Source organism: Bubalus kerabau, chromosome 2, assembly GCF_029407905.1.
Source record: "Bubalus kerabau isolate K-KA32 ecotype Philippines breed swamp buffalo chromosome 2, PCC_UOA_SB_1v2, whole genome shotgun sequence".
Taxonomy (NCBI): Eukaryota; Metazoa; Chordata; class Mammalia; order Artiodactyla; family Bovidae; genus Bubalus; species Bubalus kerabau.
The window spans coordinates 158,530,093-158,553,716 of record NC_073625.1 but is presented as its reverse complement, the minus strand read 5'-3'; the positions used below and the strand labels follow the sequence as shown (position 1 = coordinate 158,553,716).

At 42.0% G+C, this 23,624-nt stretch overlaps 1 long non-coding RNA gene across 1 annotated transcript; it reads right to left on the bottom strand.

Annotated features, from left to right (window-relative positions):
• Positions 1-5,058: 5,058 nt before the first annotated feature.
• Positions 5,059-14,489, bottom strand: LOC129644955 (uncharacterized). The gene is made up of 3 exons (XR_008711083.1): positions 14,050-14,489; positions 13,730-13,930; positions 5,059-5,185 (listed from the first exon to the last, which is right to left on the bottom strand). It is a non-coding gene; the product is annotated as an uncharacterized LOC129644955 (long non-coding RNA).
• Between the last annotated feature and the right edge of the window lie 9,135 nt (positions 14,490-23,624).

The window sequence follows — 23,624 nt, the reverse complement described above, 5'->3', positions numbered from 1 at the left end:
GTAGGAAACTGAGAGCTGGGATGATCCTTCAGAGCTGTGCAAACTTGAGGCTACGGAACCAGGCCGTCGTATCTTCACGTTGACTGGTTTTTGGACACAGAACCCAGGGAGGAGATGGCACCGGGGACAAGCTCACACCCTCTGGCCAAGAGTGATGCCTAGGGAAGGACTCAGCTGTGAACTAGCAGCATGCGATATTCGGGCAGCTGGTGGAACAAAGGGTTCCCAGGCTTTGCAGGGAGCATCCACTACTGGTCCCGAGAGTGGGGACTGTTACTAATCTGTGATATTGAGCTGCAAGAATTCCTGACATTAGTGAAATGCAATGAGAAACTCATTTCATGCTTGTCTACTCAGGTAAAATCCAAAGAAGAGAACTCAGCAGAACCAAAATAAATAAATGCTAGAGTGTAAGTTTGGGAGGACCAGCAATAGATGTAATTCTGAGATAATTGATATCTGCTGAAGTCTGATGTTAAGTGTTTATTTAGATTTTTCTCCCTCATGCATATGCACATACCAAACACAGCATGATCCTTTAGTTAAGAAAATTTAGTCTAGCCATAACTCCTGGTCAGAGAAATGTGACACAACTTTATTGAACAGATATCCACAGGCTATTATTTAACTCGGGCCAAAATGAAAATCACACACTTGTAGGTAATACGAACGCACAGGGACCTTGGTTTAGCAATAGCATTTTATTTTCCCCAGTGACAGGGTTTTGGCTGCTGAGAAAGTCCTGTTTCCAAACACCTAACCCAAATAAAAAGTAAAATGTAACTCTCTATTTCCTATTTCTCAGTCTTCACTGAATCTCAAATCTAAAATGGCTCACACCAATCTCCCCACAAAATTCACTCAGATTTTTTTCAAATTAACAAGCTATAAAACAGACAAGATAGTTACATGATGCTCTCAGTTGCATTCACTAAAATCAACCTGAAAAACATGAAATCATTAATTATTTTTAAGTCACAGGAACAAAATACTAGAAATTCAATCAATTTTCAGTAGCACAATTTTGGAGTGGAGATGTTGATGAAATATATACTGTGCATTTTTTTTCTCAACCAGAAACCTACTTTTTTTTCAAGACTATAATACACATAGTTTCAGAATCATACATATATGATCAGTTCAGTAGCTCAGTCGTGTCCGATTCTTTGCGACCCCATGAATCACAGCACTCCAGGCCTCCCTGTCTATTACCAACTCCCGGAGTTCACTCAAACTCATGTCCATTGAGTCAGTGATGCGATCCAGCCATCTCATCCCCTGTCGTCCCCTTCTCCTCCTGCCCCCAATCCCTCCCAGCATCAGAGTCTTTTCCAATGAGTCAACTCTTCGCATGAGGTGGCCAAAGTACTGGAGTTCCTGCTTCAGCATCATTCCTTCCAAAGAAATCCCAGGGCTGATCTCCTCTAGAATGGACTGTTTGGATCTCCTTGCAGTCCAAGGGAGTCTCAAGAGTCTTCTCCAACACCACATATATATAAACACACACACACACACATATATATGTTGGTACATAAAATACATTGAACTATTACATGTGAAGCATATAGATTCAGAGTAAGAAAGGATCTTAGATCATCTAATAAAATCTAGCCATTTTACAGATAAGGAAAGTGAGGCCAGAAATGAGAAACCACTCATCAAAGAACACAGAGCTAATCAGAACCACTGCCACCTAAGAATCCAACTCTCAAAGCAGTGTTCTTTCTGCCACAATAGCTCTATTGACATTTCAGGAAGTTTCAACCTGTTCTTGTTTTCTATGTCACTGCAATTAACATTTAATCCAGCAGGAGACTGTGGCTCCTAATGTGGTGGCTAATGTTTAAGCTACTTTGGTATTTTATGAACAATACAGGAAACTGTAGCTAGATTTTGTATCTCAGATAAACATGGTTATGTGTTTTGTATGGCTCTTAAAGCTAGGTAATGTGGTTACCAAGTCACAAAATTTTAAATGCATCTAGTGTTAGTTCTTTACCTAGGCTCCAGGCCCATGGAAGAGAATTGAATCCATGAGACCCATATGTATTGATGGAATCAACAGCTCTAATAACCGCCAGCGATGTTCTGTCTGGCAAGAGGCTTCCAGCTTGAGAGGATGCATGGCTTAAAGCCAGCACCAGTCTTATAGCATGAAAAATTAAAACCAGAGTATAGCTTCAAAATCTGTAAGGCATTTTGAATGTCTGGCTAAGTCTGCTTTGTAATTTTCATTCTAGCTTTCCCACTTTATTCAGAATGGGATTTTGTGTTAAGAGTTTTAAAGAAAATACAGACGAAAAAAATCCATAACCATATGTCTCCCCAACCTCTAAAAGTTCTTTTACTACTTTTTGCTTTTGCTATTATGGGTTTTACAAGGAAATACACACACACACACACACACACACACACATATATATATATTCTCATATTTCACATAATTTCATCCTCATTTCCAGACATGATACACTTTTGCTGAGCAAATTTTATATATTATGTATGGCATTTTGGCTTCTTCCATGCTTATGGAGCCCAGGTTAAAAGTTCAACTGCAACAAGAGTCAATGACCTTCACTCTGACCTGTGTCCTTAGACAGTATTCCAGAACCTAACTACCCTCCAGTGAAAGATGCTAGGAAAACCCCATAGAGGAGGGAATGGCCTCCTGGCTCTAGTGGAAATTATCTTCAATGGCACAATGTCCACAGGCCAGTAGCACTATTTCCATATACACAAAGCAGAGGCACTGACATTTAAAAAAAAAAAAATGAACTACAGGCCTTTCCCTGGACCCTGGGGACAGACACATTAGTGAGAAAGTTTAGATACGATCCCTGGATTCTAAATTCTGCTTTTTCAAGGAAGCTTATTGGAAAATTTTGACTAACTCCGATTCCTTTCTTCTTTGAGCTCCTATAGCACTTAAGAGTCTGTAACCAGGTGTTAGAGTATGTTCCACTGGTATCTCTTGTTGTATTTTCATTCATTCTGCAACACAAGAGGGTCTCATTACCCCAACTAGATTACAAATTCCTTGAAATCAAGAACCATCACTCTTTATTCTCTGTCCCACATAGCAGTTAACATGAGTTATTACTCTATTAGGGGCTTCCCTGGTGGTTCAGATGGTAAAGAATCTCCTTGTAATGCAGGAGACCCAGGTTCAATACCTGGGTCAGAAAGATACCTTAGAGAAGGAAATGGCAACGCACTCCAGTATTCTTGCCTGGAGAATTCCACAGACAGAGGAATTCCTGGCTGGCTACAGTCCATGGGGTCACAAAGAGTTGGACATGACTGAGTGACTGATATGTCACACACTTCATCAATCTACTGATACCAACTGATTGTTCCTTTTTTATTGCTCTTAAGCAGCTAAAAAAAATTACAGTTGAGAGGGAAGATAGTGATTTCAGATAAAATTTTGACTGAGACTTTATTTCCTTGAAAATTCTCTCTCAAAACATTAACAATAACCTTTAATCCACACAAAATGCAAAGTCTAAACATAAACCAGTAAGTAATATATTCATACATGAATGTTAATATACAGTCTCTATATACTATCAAGTGAAAACCAAACTATTATCACTATATGTATAGAAAAATAAGGACAGATAATACATTAGACTATAAGAAATGGTGGGTTGTTTTTTTTTTTTCTCAATAACGTTCAGCTGGGCTTCCCTGGTGGCTCAATGGTAAAGAATCTGCCCAGCAACGCAGACACATTTTGATCCCTGATCCAGGAAGATCTGACAGGCTGCAGAGCAACTAAGCCCATGCTGCACAACTACTAAGCCTATGCTCTAGAGCCTGGGAGCCGCAACTACCGAAGCCCTAGGGCCCATGCTCTGCAACAAAGGAAGGCACCACAATGAGAACCCCACGCATTGCAACTCAGAGAGTAGCTCCCTGTGACCAGGAAAAGGCCCATGCAGCAATGAAGACCCAGCACAACCAAAAATAAATGAACTTTAAAAAAATTAAAAAGAATATTCAGCTCCCAGAAAGTCCATCTGGCTAAACCTGTTATTAATTGTGTTTAGTTCTAGATGTGAACATTATAGGTAAATTGAAATGTTCTTTGTATTTTGAGGTATTTCTATTACTTTTTCTGTTTTTCTACCTTGAGCATTTATGTTTAAATTAGAAAAACAATTGAAAACGTTCTGTGGTTTATTCACCATACTGGGAAAGATTTTTTTTAATCTATGAAAAGATGGCTCTGCCACAGGGAATCTGGCTTCTAGTGTCCCAAAGTCTGGGTCGGATTTCCTGCATTAGATTCAGCTCAATGTGTCTTGAGAAGGCAGCTCTTTAGTATCTAACTCCCTCTAGTGGGCAAACTGCAAAGTCTCAGCTCACTCTTGGAACTGCACTTGAAAACAGAGGACCCACACATGAGAGGCTAGCCTTCTTTCTAGCAGTTTTTAATTGCAGAATAGTCCAAGCGCATTCCTAAATGAGTTGTTTTTATTTTCCTAGGCCAACATGTCCAATATCTCCTTTGTTAACGGGTCCAGTCCTTAGCTTCAATTCAATGGTATCACAATGTTAAAGACACCAGGGTTAGCTGGATGGTCCCCTGTCAGGGGACATTTAACTTTAAGGGATCCAATATGTTTTCTTTCTTTGTGTGCCGCTTCTCAAGGATTCTCTGTTCCTTATCAGTTCCTGGAAAACAGGAACAAGCAGAGCTGCATGCAGTTCTCAGGACTGAGATCATGGGAAAGGGCACCTGCTTGGATTCCCTTGTGACTCCCTTCAGTGACTCCCTTCAGTGACTCCCTTCAGTGACCTTGTACTTAAAGGACTATCCATTTTGTTGCAACTGGTGAAATTTAATTCTAATGACTAAGTAATCATTTTATTGAAGATATATAAGCATGCATTTCTGCAAATAAAGTACCCTTGTTTCACGCGAGACTTGGGTCCCCTGCATCCTTCTTTTTGAAAGGTTTTTGTTGAATCACACAAAGACACCGGGATTCTTGGCCCCTAGAGGAGAAGAATTCAATCCGGGGCCAGAGACGAGGCTTGATCACTCAGAGCTTTTGTGTAATAAAGTTTTATTAAAGTATAAAGGAGATAGAGAAAGCTTCTAACATAGGCATCAGAAGGGGGCAGAAGAGTACCCCCCTGCTAGTCTTCAGCTGGATGTTATGTAGTCACTAGCAGTCTGTTAATGAAAGAAAGGAATGTCTTAAAATTCAGAATGGCACCAGGCCCCTCACCCATAAGATGCATTTTGGGATAATCTTGGCACCAAATGGTTTATCCTGGGCCATAAAATGATTAACTTGAATCTTGAAGAAGGGCAGACCACCATACAAATAGTTTCATTTACATAGATTAGGGGAACAATATCTGAGTATAACATACTGGTTTGTCAAGTAGGTTCTGGGCCAAGAGGCGGAACCGACTTGGAGACAGAGTTTGGGGTAAATGCATAGTACATTAGCATAGCTTAAGACAAACATTTCCATAAGAAAAAGGCATTGGTTTTCTCTAGGCTCGAGAATAGCTAACTTCAGGAGAAACCAGGTGTCATTATGGCAACACAGTATTTTAAGAGAAACCTCCCTTTAAATTTGTATAGAAAAGGAAAAAATATTGCTAGTTTGTTTCCTCCTGCCGCTTAAGAGAGATAAAAATGTCTGACACTTGCAGGCTATTTCCTCCGTTTGGAGACCCCTGACCTTCCTGCCTGTTACCCTCTCATTTTCATCGACTCCAGTCCCCAGGTCCTGGTCTACAAAGACCGTGACAGTCCCCCACCTTTCTCACTTCAGTGCAGCCTACCTCTGTTACCCAGTACACATGCCACAGGGAGAATGTCCGCAGAACTGACATGAAGAACCAGATATGTGACCTAGTACAGATGGGCTGCAGGGTTAAATGCTACACAATGAAGCTGGGGGCTGATACAGAACATGACTTTTAATGTTCAGTTCAGTTCAGTCGCTCAGTCATGTCCGACTCTTTGCGACCCCATGAATTGCAGCACACCAGGCCTCCCTGTCCATCACCAACTTCCAGAGTTCACTCAGACTCATGTCCATCGAGTCGGTGATGCCATCCAGCCATATCATCCTCTGTTGTCCCCTTCTCCTCCTGCCCCCAATCCCTCCCAGCATCAGAGTCTTTTCCAATGAGTCAACTCTTCGCATGAGGTGGCCAAAGTACTGGAGTTTCAGCTTTAGCATCATTCCTTCCAAAGAAATCCCAGGGCTGATCTCCTTTAGAATGGACTGACTTTTATTCAGCAATTTTATCAATATCAGTCATTTACAGAATTTCAGTTTATCCTTTGGTTGAACTACTGTGGTTTTAGCTTATTGTGAAAATTCTAATTTGATGCTTTAAATGAACATCTAATGTATGTACTCATTTGTAATTATACCTTACTCACTTACTAGATTTATCATCCATTGCTTCCCTGAGGTCGACTCACTCCTGATGGAGATTCTGTTGGCACATCTCTGCCCCAGGAAGGTCCCAGCAGCAAGTCCACACAGTCTTTTATTTCCCTTCAGACTGGGAGGAGGGCTCTTCATGACATATGAATCTCGGGCTGAAAACCATCTCACATCTACTACATCTGTTGGTTCAACAAACACTACTATGATCCCTTTAGAAGTTAAGTTATTGTGATGTATGGAATGTAAAGATGAACTAACCTTTTGTTGAAAATGGAAAATTCCCCCAGGCCAACTGCTCATCTAGAAAAGACACTCACATCTGTATGTAAGTAACTGTAAAGTGAGGCAGATGTCACAAGAGGCTCCCGTGAAAGTTGCAAATGAAGGGGGTTGTGAGGAGGCGGTGATGCCAATGTCACAGATGACTTCAGGGAGAAGGTGGCCAAGGTCTTAAACAGCAACTCGGCTCAAAATCTTTCCTCTGCTCATTCTTACCCCATTCTCCTCCACACCAGCCTCTCCTCTTCCAACAGATACCTTGTGTGTGTGTGTATGTGTGTGCCTAACACCCTTCAGAACTAAGTCATAGCTAGGGGTTGATCAGAAGTCAAGAGGGAGGTAGACATAGGGGAAAAAACAAACAAACAAACAAAAAAGCACAAAGGACAGGACATCAAAGAGAAAGACAAAATGCTCTAGAGAGACAGGCAAAGAGCTCAAGGCAGGGGCCACAAATACCTGCTGCAGGTTCCCCTTTCAATGTGTAACTTGGGGTGGGCCCAGGGGCAAGGGTATCGTGCAGATAAAACACATCTACACCTAGACACATTCATGCTTAGGGCTCCAAGTAAGCATGGACCTTCTATTGGCCACATGACAGCTATAGTGCAGAGAAGAAGAGTTTCTTTGACCAGCCCAGGGAGGAAGCAACACTCCCAGCAAATTCAAAGCTTTGAGCTCAGGCTCACTTGGTTTGAATCATCACATTTCATGTATGTTGAGAAAGCAGGAAAAGACTCATCCTTCTTAAAATAGAGAATAGAATGAACTTTTTTTTTTTTTTTTTTTCAACATTCCTGATAGTCTCCTGTTGTAAGCATGAGATTGGGTGGAACAGACCTGGGGCCACAGTCCTTCAAGGACACAGCCCCACCTTTGTTGTTTAGTCACTAAGTCATGTCCAACTCTTTGCGACCCCATGGACTGTAGCCCACAAGGCTTCTGTGTCCTTTAAATTCTCCAGGCAAGAATACTGGAGTGGGTTGCCATTTCCTCCTCCAGGGGCTCTTCCCAACCCAGAGACTGAAACTGTGTCTTCTGTTTGGCAGGCAGATTCTTTACCACTGAGCCACCAGGGAATCCCCACATTACAACTTGACATCAACAACAATAGAAACCCAAAAGGACCCAAACCATGCTGAGAACAAGCCAGCAGGCCTCTTCTGTTCTCTTATTGACACCACTCCCTCCTGCATGGTCCCCTGCCTGTAACCTGTCCATGCCCACCTCGCCCTCCAAGCTTTCAAACTCTGCCCTCCAGAAAGACTGGGACTATCCAAGAGTAATTTAATCTAAATTCCTCCCTTCCTTACTGTAGAGTGGAAATAATAAAGATTATAGAAATGAGAGGATCTCCTGAGATGATCTTTATAAATGATTTTATGTATGTAAATGATTATAGGTGAGGCCGTCTGCACATGTTTAGATAATGTTGTCTAGCATACAACGGTTCTTTAGCCCCCTTGCTGCTGTCACTTTGGATTTGCTGTGTCTCCCCTGATTGGTGTGGCTCCCCTGATAGCTCAGTTGGTAAAGAATCCGTCTGCAATGCAGGAGACCCTGGTTCAATTCCTGGGTGGGGATGAGCCACTGGAGAAGGGATAGGCTACCCGCTCTAGTATTCTTGGGCTTCCCTTGTGGCTCAGCTGGTAAAGAATCCACCCGCAATGCAGGAGACCTGGATTTGATCCCTGGGTTGGGAAGATCCCCTGGAGAAGGGAAAGGCTACCCATTCCAGTATTCTGATCTGGAGAATTCCATGGACTGTATAGTCCATGGGTTCACAAAGAGTTGGACACAGCTGGGCAACTTTCACTTTCACTTTTCAGATGGTTCCAAACACTTTGTCATAAAGATGGGATGTAATAGTCTTTGAGCATATCTGGTCTCCTTGGATCTCCACAATCACATAAGGCCTTTTAGAGGTGTGCAAGTGTATACAAGGCCTCTCATAGGTGTGCAAGTGCAAACACACACACATGCTGTCAGTCCTGCAACACTGAGCCTGCTTCTCTCCAAACTCTGCTCTCCATCAGAAACTGCAGAAGGGAGTGTTTCTCTTTGTGTTTAAGGATCAGAATCATTCACTAAAGAAGCTTTCATTTTACATGAATAAGTGAAGGGCAGAAAGGCCACACAGCTAAACTTGAACCAGTTCAGAGAGGTCCAGACCTAGCTGGAACCCAGGCCTCCTCTTTCCCTGCCACCCTATACCCACACTGCCTCATGCTGGCTTCTGGGTTTTAGTCTGGGGTCTAATTACCTGGAGGAGGGTATGGCAACCCACTCCAATATTCTTGCCTGGAGAATCCAACGGACAGAGAAGCCTGGTGGGCTACAGTCCATAGGATTGCAGAGAGTCAGACATGACTGAGGCAATGTAGCATACACACACGCTAAGGTGAACCCAAATGCCAGCATCATTAGCCATATAAGCTATTTTAAGGGAGAAGCTTTGGGTAAATTATGCTTGTTTGGGTTTAATGCAACACTGATTCCAACAGATGGCAATGAAGAACTTTATTCCCACAAATGGATGAGGAACCCAGTTTATGCTCTTCAGTGATTTACAACTTTTTTTTTAAACAACTCAATTTTTAATATATTAATAGATTCATTCAACCATCACCAACATAAAGTTTTAGAATATTTCCATCATACCCAAGATTTCTCTATGTCCACCTAAGGTGAATCCCTGTGCCCACCCCCAGCCCTAGGCAACCACTGATCTTCCATGTCTCTACAGATTTGCTTATTTCTGGAAATTTCACACAAATTGAATCATACAATATGAATCTTTTGTGTCTGGTTTCTGTCATGTAAGCAAAACATGTTTGACGATCATCTCTGTTGTAGCATGGTTCAGTATTTTGTTCCTGCTCATTACTGAGCAGCATTCTACTATATGGGTGAGTCATATTGTGCTGATGGACACTTGGATTACAACAGGTTTTGTTCTGATCTAACCAATGTTTAGATCTAAGAAGAAAACTGTTTTCTTCTGAATGACATTTATTTTTCCCTCTTTGTCTGAATAAAAAGAAATCTGAAATCTAACTTTATTCATTCATTCATCTGACCCCAAATATATTACACTATGGCTCCTAACCAGGTACAGCAGAGGCTCTGTGGAAGGATACTGAGATAAACATGTGTGATATACCATCAGATCAAAACAAATAGGTCTAGTCCATCCATACTGGGACATTCACAGACAGTCCAACAACCAGAAATTAAAGAGAATAAATTTTAAGGAGACCTGCTTACTTCTGGCCTTCAAAATCACTGTGGATGGTGACTGCAGCCGTGATATTAAGACACCTGGCTCCTTGGGAAAAGAGCTATGACAAACCTAGACAGCATATTAAAAACTGAGACATCACTTTGCTGACAAAGGTCCAACTAGCCAAAGCTATGGTTTTTCCAGTAGTCATGTATGGATATGAGAGTTGGACCATAAAGAAAGCTGAGCACTGAAAAATTGATGCTTTTGAATTGTGCTGGAGAAGACTTTTGAGAGTCCCTTGGACAGCAAGGAGATCAAACCAGTCAATCCTAAAGGAAATCAGTCCTGAATACTCATTGGAAGGACCGATGCTGAAGCTAAAGCTCTAATAGTTTGGCCATCTGATGCAAAGAGCCGACTCATTGTAAAAGATCCTTTTGCTGGGAAAGATTGAGGGCAGGAGAAGGCGGCAACAGAGGATAAGATGGTTGGATGGCATCATTGACTCAAAGGACATGAATTTGAGCAAATCTGAGAGATAATGAAGGACATGGAAGCCTGGCATGCTGCAGTCCATGGGGCCACACAGAATTGGACACGACTTAGTGACTGAACGATACCTTACTTCTGACTCTAAATGTGAAGACTTAATAAAATCATGAAGGTGGTTGAAGCAGAGCAGTGGTTCCCAGATCTGGCTGATGTTTTTTCAAGACCTTCCTCCAGATATTCTGATTTACAAAGCAGATAGGCATGAAAAGTATGTGTTTTTAAGCTCCCCAGGTGAATCTGATAAACCTGATGTCAGGAATGGGTTTGTCTCATTACTAGACAACCTTTGATGTCCCTTCCAAGATAAAGCACCCTCATCACCGTGGGAGACAGCCAAGGGCAACAGAACCAGCTCCTGATGGGCCCTTTATCAGCTGAAGCCAGAGCTGGGAGCCCTGTGAGTTTTGAAAGCAGTCTATTTGGAAATAGAGGTGGGCCTTCTATTCTGCTTATGGGCCTCCAAACATGTTTTCTATACACATATGTATCCAAACACTAGTAAAATATATATATATATATATATATATATACACACACACACACACACACACACACACATATATATATATCAACCAAAGGCAATTATCAACATGAAGGTTAGAAAATGCTATTATGCCATTTCCAAAAAAGAGCCATTATTTCAGTCTTTTAGAAAACACCATATGTGGTGAATACACTCTTGAGGAAACATATCAACATTTATAGTTATAGAACAGAAAGCAATGGGATGCATAATATTGCTAATCTGCCTTACTGGAAAATAATTAGAACACGGAGCATTGGCTTATATTCCCTTTTCAGGGAATCATTTTAACTGAGAGCCAAATAGCTCTGTAACTTAGATAAAAAGTTATTAAAACTGTCAAGGCCCATACACACTTAAGGATAAAAGTAAACTGTAGCTGATGCCTTCTTTCCATTGGACATGTGCTTGTCAATTCAAAATTATTAAGTTCCAAATGAGTCATTTGGTTAGTTTTGATGGAAATGTCTGAGATGCTTTTTGGATGTTATTTCTGAAATAGAAATGATGATGTATTTCTACTGATTATTGGCAGATTTATGTTTACGTATGAACCCCTAAAGAATTCTCTCCAGGAATATGCCATCTTAGTAGACATCTTAGGATAAAGGTCTTCAGGGCCAATGTTCTCCTTTGGGTTCCTGCATCATCACTGTCAAAGCCATTCTTTGGACATTTTCTGTATATTCCTGATTTATTACAATGTAGGTGTTTTTGTTTTTTGTTAAGCACTTCCTGGTAGACAACTGTTTTCAAGCTATGTCCTCTCTCCAGGTTAGAAAGAAGGGACTGTTAGACTGTCCATGTCGACATTGGTGTGCCGTTACCTGAAGCGCCACACTGGCTCTCCTCCTTGGGGGGACAGGGTTTTGGTGTGATCAGTGGAGTCCACTGGGTCTGTAAACCCACCAAGTGAGTGTTTACCTTGTTCATGAATTTATGGTTGGGTTCAGCATGCTTAGTCAGTGGCTATAATGCTCACATTGGGTCCTCAGTCTGTGAAATAAGGGATCTCATGGTGGGGAAGGTCAAATTGAAACTTCTGGAACAGTCAACCCCCCAAATTTAAAAAACTATCATATCTCAGGGGTAGGGGAATGGTAGGAATCAGTGCCATCTTTAAGGATCTAAAGGATGCAGGGGTGGTGGTCCCCATTAGATCTCATTTGATTCTCTAGCTTGACCCATTGGGGGGGAGGGCGGGAAACAGATGAGTTCTAAAGAGAACCCTCCTAAATTGTTGGTAGAAATGTAAATTTGTGCAGCCACTATGGAAAACAGTATGGGGGTTCCTTAAAATGCTAAAAATAGAATTTCGATATGATCCATCAATCCCACTCCTGGACATATATCCAGGAAAAAAACAAACTATTCAAAAAGATACCTGCACCTCAGTGCTCACAGTAGCACTATTTCCAGCCAAGACATGGAAGCAACCTAATGTCCATCAACAGGTGAATGGACAGAGAAGGTGTGGTGTATGCATTTATACAGTGGAATAACACTCAGCCATAAAAAGAATGAAGTAATGCTATTTGCAGTAACTTGGATGGATTTAAAAATTATCATACTAAGTAAAGTCAGAAAGACAAATATGATGTAATATCACTTACATGTGTAATCTAAAAATATGATACAAATGAACCTATTTACAAAGTAGCAACAGGCTCACAGACATAGAAAACAAATTTATGGTTACCACCAGGGGCGGTAAAGGATACATTAGGAGCTTGGGATGAACAGATACACACTACCATATATAAAGTAGGTCAATAACAAGGACCTACTGTATGGCAGGGGGAACTACATTCAACATCTTGTAATAACCTATAGTGTAAAAGAATCTGAAAATAAATATGTATAACTGAATCACTCTGCTGTACATCTGAAACTAATACTACACTGTAAATCAACTATTCTTCAATAAAAAGTTGGTTTGAAAAAAACGAAACAGCAGAGGGGTTTTAGAGTAGACCTTTAAAGATCCAACCAGGTAACTGCCCCAGTTGCAGCCACTAAATGGTATTTTTCTAGAGCAGATGAAAACAGCCTCAGGTAATCACATGGTATGTGACTACTCATTTGGCATATGTGGTTATTTTTTTTCTATTCTAATCATAAACAAGCATGAGAAACAATTTGCGTTCACATGAACCTCTCGCACTCTACATTTACAATTTGCCCAAGAGCTATATTAACACTCCTTCTAATCATAATATATTCTAAAATATCTGGACTATCTAGATCTCCCACTAAGAATCACATTCATTCACTACACACATAACAGCTAGGCTGGATAAATGAGAAAGCAACCCACTCCAGTCCTCTTGCCTGGAAAATCCCATGGGCAAAGGAGCCTGCTAGGCTGCAGTCCATGGGGTCGGGAAGAGTTGAACACAACTAAGCGACTTCCCTTTCCCTTTTCCCTTTCATGCATTGGAGAAGGCCATGGCAACCCAATCCAGTGTTCTTGCCTGGAGAATCCCAGGGACGGGGGAGCCTGGTGGGCTGCCATCTATGGGGTCGCACAGAGTCGGACACGACTGAAGCGACTTAGCAGCAGCAGCACACTCAAGGCCTTGGTAAGACCCATGCACCCCAGAAGGTGGTAGACAAGCCTTACAAAGATTCAAGGGGCTACATCAGGAAACATTTTGGTGTCCAGTGGTATTAGGCATGCCAATAAATCCTCTCCAAAGTAAAAGAATGATTGCAACTTACCTTCTACCCTGAAATAGGAAGTGCAGTGCATTCAGGCTCTAATGGCAGCATATTCCATACTTGGGAACACTGCTCCAGTCTCTGTGCCAGGTGACATGACATACTGCCAGCCTTGAGTGGGGCTACAGGAAGGATAGAGTTCCTCCACAGGTCCAAACTGGTGGTACACCCTGCCTCCTGAGTCTTACGAACCAGCAGAACCTACAGTGGTAAAGACATCTATGGTAAGAAGAGATGCCGTGTGGAGTGTACAGAAGCCTCAGTGGAGGATCACAACACAAGTCCGTGCAGCCATGCCATGGCAGGGAAGAACTAGACACCTTTTTAAAGACAGCTCCTCATTGACTCCTGAGCTCTGGGAGAGACAGAGTGCTTGGCCACAGGCAGCCATGCAGACCAACTGCTCAGCACGAGCTTGGGCTAGTCAGAGCCACTGAGTAGGTCCAGCAGCTATTCACCACAAAATGGAAAGGGTCAAAAGCCAGCCAGAGAAGAGGGCATAAGCAAGCTGTGTGGGCAAGCAGCTCAGACCCCTCATCAACCACTTTGCCCTTCACTTGGCTCAAGACCATGGCCATTTGGGGAGTCACGTCTGATCAGCTGACCACCATGCTTTAAGCATGGGTTGGCTCAGGGGATGATACAAACTAGAAATGGATGGCAGCTGTGTCAGCCTCTCTTGAAAGTAGAGTTTCAGGGCCTCTGACTGCTTACAATAGAACCAGAAAATGGTCCAGCCCATGAAAGTTGAACACCAGCAACATCTGATCCATGCTGAAAAGATTTATTTTTCAATGATGGATACCCAGGAGATGATCATTGTCACAGGGGTTCATTATCCAGCAGATGCTAACTTTCTTATATTAACTGACAACCTGAAGGCCAGGCAGCTGGGCTACCCTCAAGCTAACTGTAAATGATATAATTCAGTGGCCCAGATCTCCTCAGTTTCTAATATCATCTTCTTTACCTACAGAGGGGAAAAGGCTTTGATACTGGGTCACCTCATATCACAAAACAAAACAGATTTTGCCAGAAGTCTATAGCAGTCTAGGGTACAGGCAGGTCCTCAGCAATTCGCAGGAACAAATGCAAAGCTTCTGCCCATTTTAACTACATTAAGTGGCAAAACCTGGCTGTCACTTAAAATACTTAAAAGGAAGACTGGTTCTTTGAAAAGAGGTAAACAAATGACTATCCCTTGGAAAACTTGTTCAAAAAAGGTATTACATTTTACATACAGGAAGACAAATACACAGTCATTTTAATCACACTACACCCAGGAATCCGGTCTAGCACCTACTTTTATAGGCAACTTAGTTAGCTTTCTCTGATTATCACCTTTGCTGCCACACTTTTGGAATGACCACTTCTCAAACACAATCACATTCACATGTAACACGCTGCCCTGTGACTGCTCCTTGCTATGCAACGGTGCTTTTTGCCGAGTCTGGCACATGGTGCCTCCGCTGGATGTGTCGTCTTATCTGAACCCGGCAGGGATTGTACAGAACTTTTCTGTTACCTGAGGCAGTGCCCACCATGGGCCATTCTGCTTCCTTAATCCTGTCTTCTCTCAGCATATGGAAAGAATAGGAGAGCTGTTCCCAACCAACCCTGAGCAAAATTGTCAGCTAGTTTGAGAGAAACATAGAGCTGAAAGGAAACCTGGAATTCATCTAGACTAACCCTCACATTTTGCAAATTGAAAGTTCATTTCCTAAACAGTGGATGAGACGTCTACAAGTCCACGCAGCTTGACAGCAGAGTGTGCGATATGACAGTGCTCCCTGCCAGAGAGAAGGCATCAGCTGAAGTGCCTTAGAAACCCGCCCCCAGTGACTGCCTCCCACACAACCCCAGACCTTTTCTCTGGTGACTGACCCTCTGCTCCACCTTTGGCATCTCTCTGGTTAGTTCCAACTGTTCCTCTTGTGTATGGTGTCAGCTGGGGTCCAGTCAAGAGGATAGTTACGCCAGGTATTTAAAACAGAGGGGATTTCCACTACTGGGCAGGAGCAGAGAACAGACGTGTACACAGAAGGGGAAGAGGAGGGAGTGAGTGAAAGCCACTCAGTCATGTCAGACTCTTTACAACCCCATGGACTATAGCCTGCCAGGCTCCTCTGCCCATGGAATTCTCCAGGCAAGAATACTGGAGTGGGTAGCTGTTCCCTTCTCCAGCGGATCTTCCCAAACTAGGGATCAAACCCTAGTCTCCTGTATTGCAGGCAGATTCTTTACCATCTGAACCACCAGGGAAGCCCCCAGGGGAAGATAAAGGTGGGATGAACTGAGAGAGTAACACGGACATATATATGCTGCTGCTGCTAAGTCACTTCAGCCATGTCCGACTCTGTGCGACCCCGTAGATGGCAGCCCACCAGGCTCTGCCATCCCTGGGATTCTCCAGGCAAGAACACTGGAGTGGGTTGCCATTTCCTTCTCCAGTGCATGAAAGTGAAAAAGGAAAGTGAAGTTGTGCAGTCGTGTCCACCTCTCAGCGACCCCATGGACTGCACCCTACCAGGCTCCTCCATCCATGGGATTTTCCAGGCAAGAGTACTGGAGTGGGGTGCCATTGCCTTCTCCAATATACATACCACCATGTGTAAAATAGATAGCTCCTGGGAAGCTGCCATATAACACAGGAAGCTCAGCTCAGTGCTCTGTGATGATCTAGAGGAGTGGGATGGCGAGGGTGGAGGCTCAAGAGAGAGGGGATATATGTATACTCAAGACTGACTCACTTTGTTGTACAGCAGAAACTAACAATATTGTAAAGCAATTATCCTCCAATTTAAAATTTTTAAAAAATAAAACAGAGGGAATTTAATTCAAGGACTTCATTATATGGTTATTGGAACACTGAAAGAGCAAACAGTAGCAGGCAGAAATAACCCAGAGATGACTCATTTCAGGAAGCAGCCACCATCACAGGTGGGAGGACAACAGGAAAGAAGTGGTGTCACTGGAGGCTGTGCAGCCACAGGAATGCTCCCCAGGATGTAGATGTGCCAACAGCCAAGGCTAGAACCCTCAGCTGGAGCCTTGTGACTGATACCCAAAACCATGAGGGAATTGCCACATGGCCATTGCTGGACAAATCATTCCAACAGAACTTACTCTACTGCTAAAGAAAAATGGCTTATGAAAACAAACTCATTTACAACAGCTGAAAGCCTTGTTATGCTAATGAAAAATCATTTTTATGTAATCATTAAAACCAGTCCCTTAAGGATATATACTAGGCAAAACTTTGTAGCCTGGTTCTAATTACTGCATACAGTTAAAAGTAATCAAAAGCCATTTCTTCAAAAATATTCTGTAATTAAGATGGCTCATCAGTCAAATTTGACTTTTTCCCTATCCCAACTTGGCCAAATTAGTAAAGTTCTTACCAAGAGCAATGAATCAAACCCATTATAATTACACTGTGTTCAGCCTCATCCGTCATAGGTCTGTAATCATTTGACCTATAATTGCTTTAATCATTGCCTCAGGCTTTAGTAACAAGAATTGCTGCTATTTATTATGAGTTGATTATGTACCAGGTAAGTTATAAAAATTTTATTTGATTATTGCACCTTATCTGGGAAGTATTATTCCCTTTCTAGAGATGAAGAAGCAGTTCTGAAAATATCCATCACTCACTTTCATAGAAATCTTTTTTAGGAGTTACTTTATGATTTCTAGTATTTATCTCTGTTCTTCATGTTATTACAGAGATTAGTGGAATTATATAAAAAATAACCAAAAAAAAAAACACATAGCAATAAAACTATCCAAAATAGAGCATATGGTGCATTTTTATTATAGTTGTGATAGCATCTGCATGCTCAGTTGCTTCAGTCATATCCAATTCTTTGCAACCCCATGGATCGCATCTTGCCAGGTTCATCTGTCCCCAGGATTTCCCAGGCAAGAATACTGGAGTGGGTTGACATTTCCTCCTCCGGGGGATCTTCCCCATCCAGAGACTGAACCCATGTCTCCTGCATTGGCAGGCTAGTTCTTTACCACCGGGGCCACCACCTGTGTCTGCTAATTCCATTACCTCAACACTTTCTACTCTGTGTCTACTCATGAATTTTTCTTCTGGTACTAGGTCTTATTTTCCTACTTCTTTGAATGTCTGGTATTTGGGGTTGAATTTTGTTCCCAATAAGATAAGTTGAAGTCCTAACCTCTGGTGAGCGTCCCAGGTGGCACTAGTGGTAAAGAACCCATAAGAGACATGGGTTGGATCTTCCCTGGGTTGGGAAAATCCCTTGGAGGAGGGCATGGCAATCCACTCCAATATTCTTGCCTGAAGAGTTCACATGGACAGAGGAGCCTGGCAGCCTACAGTCTATAGGGTCACGAAGAGTCAGACAGGACTAAAGAGGCTTAGCACATAACACCTCGTACTTTAGAGTGTGATCTTATTTAGAAATAGGCTGGTTGTGGGTGTAATTATTTAAGATAAGGTCATACTGGACATGGGTGGACCCTTAATCCAATATGACTGGTGTCCTTAAAAGAGGACAGGGCAGAAACACACAAGGAGAGCACCACAGAGGCAGAAGCTGGTATTCTGCACTTAAAAGCCAAGGAGTGCCAAGAGTTGACAGCCACCACCAGAAGCTAGGAAGTGGCAAGAAGAGGACTCTACCCAGAGTCCTAGAGGGCGGACAGTCCTGCAGAGCCTTTGGTTTCATCCTTCTAGCCTCTAAGACTGACAGAATCCATTTCTGTTGCTGTAAGCCACCTAGTTTGTGTTCCTTAGTTACAGCATCCCTGGAAAACCAGCACACTTGCCGAGTTGGATTGCATGCTGGATATTGTGATTTTTGAATGTTTGGGTACTGGATTTAAGAAGTACTGGACTCGGTTCCAGCATGCAATTAAATTATTTTTGGAACAGTCTCATCTTGGTGAAATTTGTTTTTTTAAACTTCATTTTATTTATTATTATTACTATTTTTTTTTTTTGGCCATGCCATGTGGCTTGCAGGATCTTAGTTTCCAAACCAGAGATCAAACCTGGCAGTGGATATGCAAAATCTTAACCATTGGACTGCCAAGGAATTCCCGAAACTTGTTTTCAAAATTTTAGTCTAGTGCGAACACACTTCTTTGCCCTCTACTCAACGCCCAGGTCTTACAAGGCTTCCCACTCTGGCTGATGGGACCATGAACTATTTCTAGCCCAGCGTGAGCTCTGGGAATATGTGACCTGTTGCTGTCAATGGGCTTTCCCCAGCCTCGGGGAGTTTCTTCTCAGATTCTGCAGGTCAAGACTCAGCCAACCACTGGAGAGGACCCATCTGCCCATCTCAGGAATTCTCCGGGTCACACTCTCTTCTCTGGTCTTCTCGTCCACAGATTCTAGGCACTTTCTCTCTCAAAATTCCGATTTCTATCTTCTCTACTCAGCCAGATCTCTGGGCTCTGCAAACTGGAAACTGCCTTTGGGCGGTACATTGAGCCGATTGTGGAGTTCATGTTATTGATTTGACTGTTCTTTTCTCAAATATCACAGTCCTGCACTGCCCTTGGCCAATTCATGGGAGTCTTTGTTTCACATATTTTATCTAATTTTCTGGTTTTTGTTTTTTTATGTTGAAGATTGCATCCACTCCCTATTACAACATCATGGCTGGAAGGAAAGTATGCCATTGGTTTTTTTTAAGTAAACAAGAATATGGTGTTTTCAAGTTCCTTCTTCCCTACCCTTCTTAGTAACTGGAATGCACATCCCATGTCACTACTCCATACAGATGTGAAACATATCACGTATCATTTTGGCACCAGTAGGTTTTCTGTGAAGCCTCTAAGAAAGAGAAAACTAAAGAGTGAATCAGAGCCTGACAGATCAGACCCAAGGAACTCCAATCTCAGTAAACATCTTAGGTTACTGATGACTGTAAGGGGCAAATGTAACAGAAACCTCATTTTGCTTTCTGAATGATTTCATGAGCCAAGCAGATGGCAGGCTTCCTCACTAGTCAACAAGTGCAAACCCTGTAATTGCATCTTTGAGACAACCTTACCTTGGGACCATGTGGGACCAGGCAAAATGGGAAGCTGGGGAGACAGAAAACACTCAGATGACAAGTGAAAGCAGATGTCTTGTGTGGTGTATGGCGTGACCATCAGAAACTAGGAAATTGACATAAGCGTAAATTGGGCAAAAAGCAATCCTCTAGACTAAACACATGCTAAATTATAGAGAGTTTATAAATATGCCAAACTCTATATTTTATAGCAATTCATAAATTATAAGATATTCACACTTTTTTTTTCACACCTACTCTATGCAGTCTGCTGTTTCACACCTGATGAAAATTCCATTTTCCAGATGTTCAGCCCAAATGCCCAGGTCAGTACTGGCCCTTTTCCTCTCATACACCTCCCATCCAATTCAATCCAGCAAATCTAATAAGTTCTAACTATAAAACAGATCAAGATGTAACCATGCTTTAATACCCACTGTCTGAGTAACTCTCCACTCTCTCTGGATTCTTGCAAGAGCCTCCTAACTAGTGAACCTGCTTCCAACCCAGCCTTCCAAGACTTTTCAATCCAACAATCAAAATGGCCCTAATATAAATCAGATTATATCACTCCCCTGCTCAAAACCCAGTGATGGCTCCCTATTTCTCTAAGAGGAAAAGATGAAAATCCCTACAATAGTCTCTAAGATCCCATAGGAGCCAGCTATCCTGCCTGTTCTCCCTACCCTCATCTACCTTGACCTCTTTCCATAATTTCATCATCTAGCATGCTATCTAATTGGGTTATGCCCCAATGCAACCTAGCTTAGCAAACCAGCAGCCCTGACTGATAAAATGATACATATGCCCTCAGCTACAGTATCTGGTGAGGACAGGTTTCCACACTGTTACTACTTACCTTGGGCTTCCCAGTTTGTGCTAGTGGTAAAGAATCCACCTACCAATGAAGGAGATGCAAGAGACTCAGGTCCAGGTTGGGAAGATCCCCTGGAGTAGGAAATGACAACCTGCTCCAGGATTCTTGCCTGGAGAATCCTATGGACAGCCTGGTTGGTTACAGTCTATGGGGCTGCAGACAGTCGAGCACAGTCAAGCAGCTGTGCACACACACTACCTACCTTAGCCAACAAGGTCAAACACAACTCTCCTTTTTGGTTGATAGCAATAATCTGTAGAGCAATTTGAGGTAGATGGGGGTGAACTGATGCCCCACACTTGCTATTTAAGTTATAACAAAAGCAAGACTAATGTGCATGTAGGTATGGATTGAGCAGGCATTAGCAAGCAGCACAAAACAGCTCTGATAAACTGTGTAAATTCAGAGAGGTTCTAGCTCCCTGGATCTCTTTAAAGTTACCCAGCAAGTTCTCTCAAGGCAGACACAACAACATTTCAGAGGCAATATTCTGTTAGTTGTTTTTGACATCACCAAGCAACCAGAACCCTAGGAAACCAATGGACAGAGGATCATGTGGGGAATGAACCTGGGTTGCCTTCCCTATGGACAGAGACCATAGACCTTCCCTGGTTTTTATACTTGGTCATGTCAGAGGTATAACCAGTTCTCTTATCTTAACCACCTCAAAGTTCACAAAGAAGAGCCCATTTCTAACATACACAGGTCCCCATTTTTATCAATAGCATAGTTCTGACGTTCAGTTTTAACAGTCTATCTAATTATTAAGAATAATTAGATTTAAAAAAAAGCCACAAGGGTACTTGGTTTTCTCAAGATACCAGTAACACTTACAGTAGCCACATTTAATATGAGACTGCTGTGGTCTAGAAGCTGATGACCCCTGATATGTGCATTCTCCATGGGGCAAATCTCTGGCCCTAGATTTAAAACTTGTGTTAACTAGCATATACTCATTTCACATGATCTGCAGAGAATATATTAAAGTAGATTACAGATCTTGTAGCACATGGCAATGGATTAACAGGCATCTCCACTGACAAACAGTTCAGAATCTACTATTTTCACCATAGCAAGCACCACGACACAGTAGGTTTTATTCTCCTTTTTTTTCCCCCACAGCCACAACTGTTGATCAATTTCTGGCATCATATAGCATGCCTGTAGGGGAAACTGAAAATCCAATCAAAGAATTGGAAAACAGGTATGTCACATCAAAATGTCATTAAATGTGGGTAACTGTCCCCTTCTCACCAAAAACATGTATGTGGAAAGAAGTGATGAAAGAAAAATGGCCTTTCTCTGAAATCAGAAAATTTGTAAGCTAGAACATATAGTGTAAATGCAATGAGTCCTATATGTCAATCATTTTTATTCTTTTTAAATGCTTTTTAAAAATCCTTTATGACTTGAATGATTCTGTTGTTAATGTAGGATAATTGACTTTTCTGTCTGAAAAGGCAATAATGTGTTTCTAGTAAAAGTGCTAGATTAAAAATATTCTTTTCATTATATGCCAATATTTTTCATTTTTATGTTTGCTAACATATCTGAGCAAATAGAAACATCAGATAAATTAGATGTGAATTTCAATGTAAAAATTATTCATTGAATATGAGTCAAGAATATTTCCTACAGAAAGCTCTGCCAAACACTATCAGTCTAAAAATGATTGTTCTATCAAACCATGCATCACAGAGAGCTGTGAAGGAAAATCTTTCTTGTGTTTTTTTTTATTGAGTTTAGCCAAATAGCACTTCCAATGTTTATGTCCTTTAGATTATAAATTCTCTAAAATTAACTATTTATAAAGAAATCTTGAATTGTTATAGAAAGCCAGCTCCCTGTTTTTTTCAAATTTTCAGTTATTGATGAACAGAAAACTCCTGTTGATTCTGGTAGCACCAAAGTCAGGTTAAGAGGAGGCATGATTTGGGCTAGGCCTTAGAGAATTGCTGGCATTGGGCTTATGGCTCATGCCTTTTCAGGTTTGCCATGCAGACCAGAAGGAGCACATGTCAGGGTGAGAGTGAGACCAACAGTGGAGGAGGAGAGTGAGGAGAGAGGGAATTAATAAGGAAAATCAGCTTGGCACGGCGCATAATCAAAGGAGCAAATTAAGCACTGGCTTAAGCATCATTACGAACAAAGCTAATGGAGGTGATGGAATTCCAGATGAGCTATTTCAAATCCTGAAAGATGATGCTGTGAAACTACTGCACTCAATATGCCAGCAAATTTGGAAAACTCAGCAGTGGCCACAGGACTGGAAAAGGTCAGTTTTCATTCCAATCCCAAAGAAAGGCAATGCCAAAGAATGCTCAAACTACCGCACAATTGCACTCATCTCACATGCTAGTAAAGTAATGCTCAAAATTCTCCAAGCCAGGCTTCAGCAATACGTGAACCATGAACTTCCAGATGTTCAAGCTGGTTTTGGAAAAGGCAGAGGAACCAGAGACCAAATTGCCAACATTTGCTGGATCATCAAAAAAACAAGAGAGTTCCAGAAAAACATCTATTTCTGCTTTATTGACTATGCCAAAGCCTTTGACTGTGTGGATCACAATAAACTGTGGAAAATTCTGAAAGAGATGGGAATACCAGACCACCTGACCTGCCTCTTGAGAAATTTGTATGCAGGTCAGGAAGCAACAGTTAGAACTGGACATGGAACAACAGACTGGTTCCAAATAGGAAAAGGAGCACGTCAAGGCTGTATATTATCACTCTGCTTATTTAACTTCTATGCAGAGTACATCATGAGAAACGCTGGGCTGGAAGAAGCACAAGCTGGAATCAAGATTGCTGGGAGAAATATCAATAACCTCAGATATGCAGATAACACCACCCTTATGGCAGAAAGTGAAGAGGAACTCAAAAGCCTCTTGATGAAGGTAAAAGTGGAGAGTGAAAAGTTGGCTTAAAGCTCAACATTCAGAAAACGAAGATCATGGCATCTGGTCCCATCACTTCATGG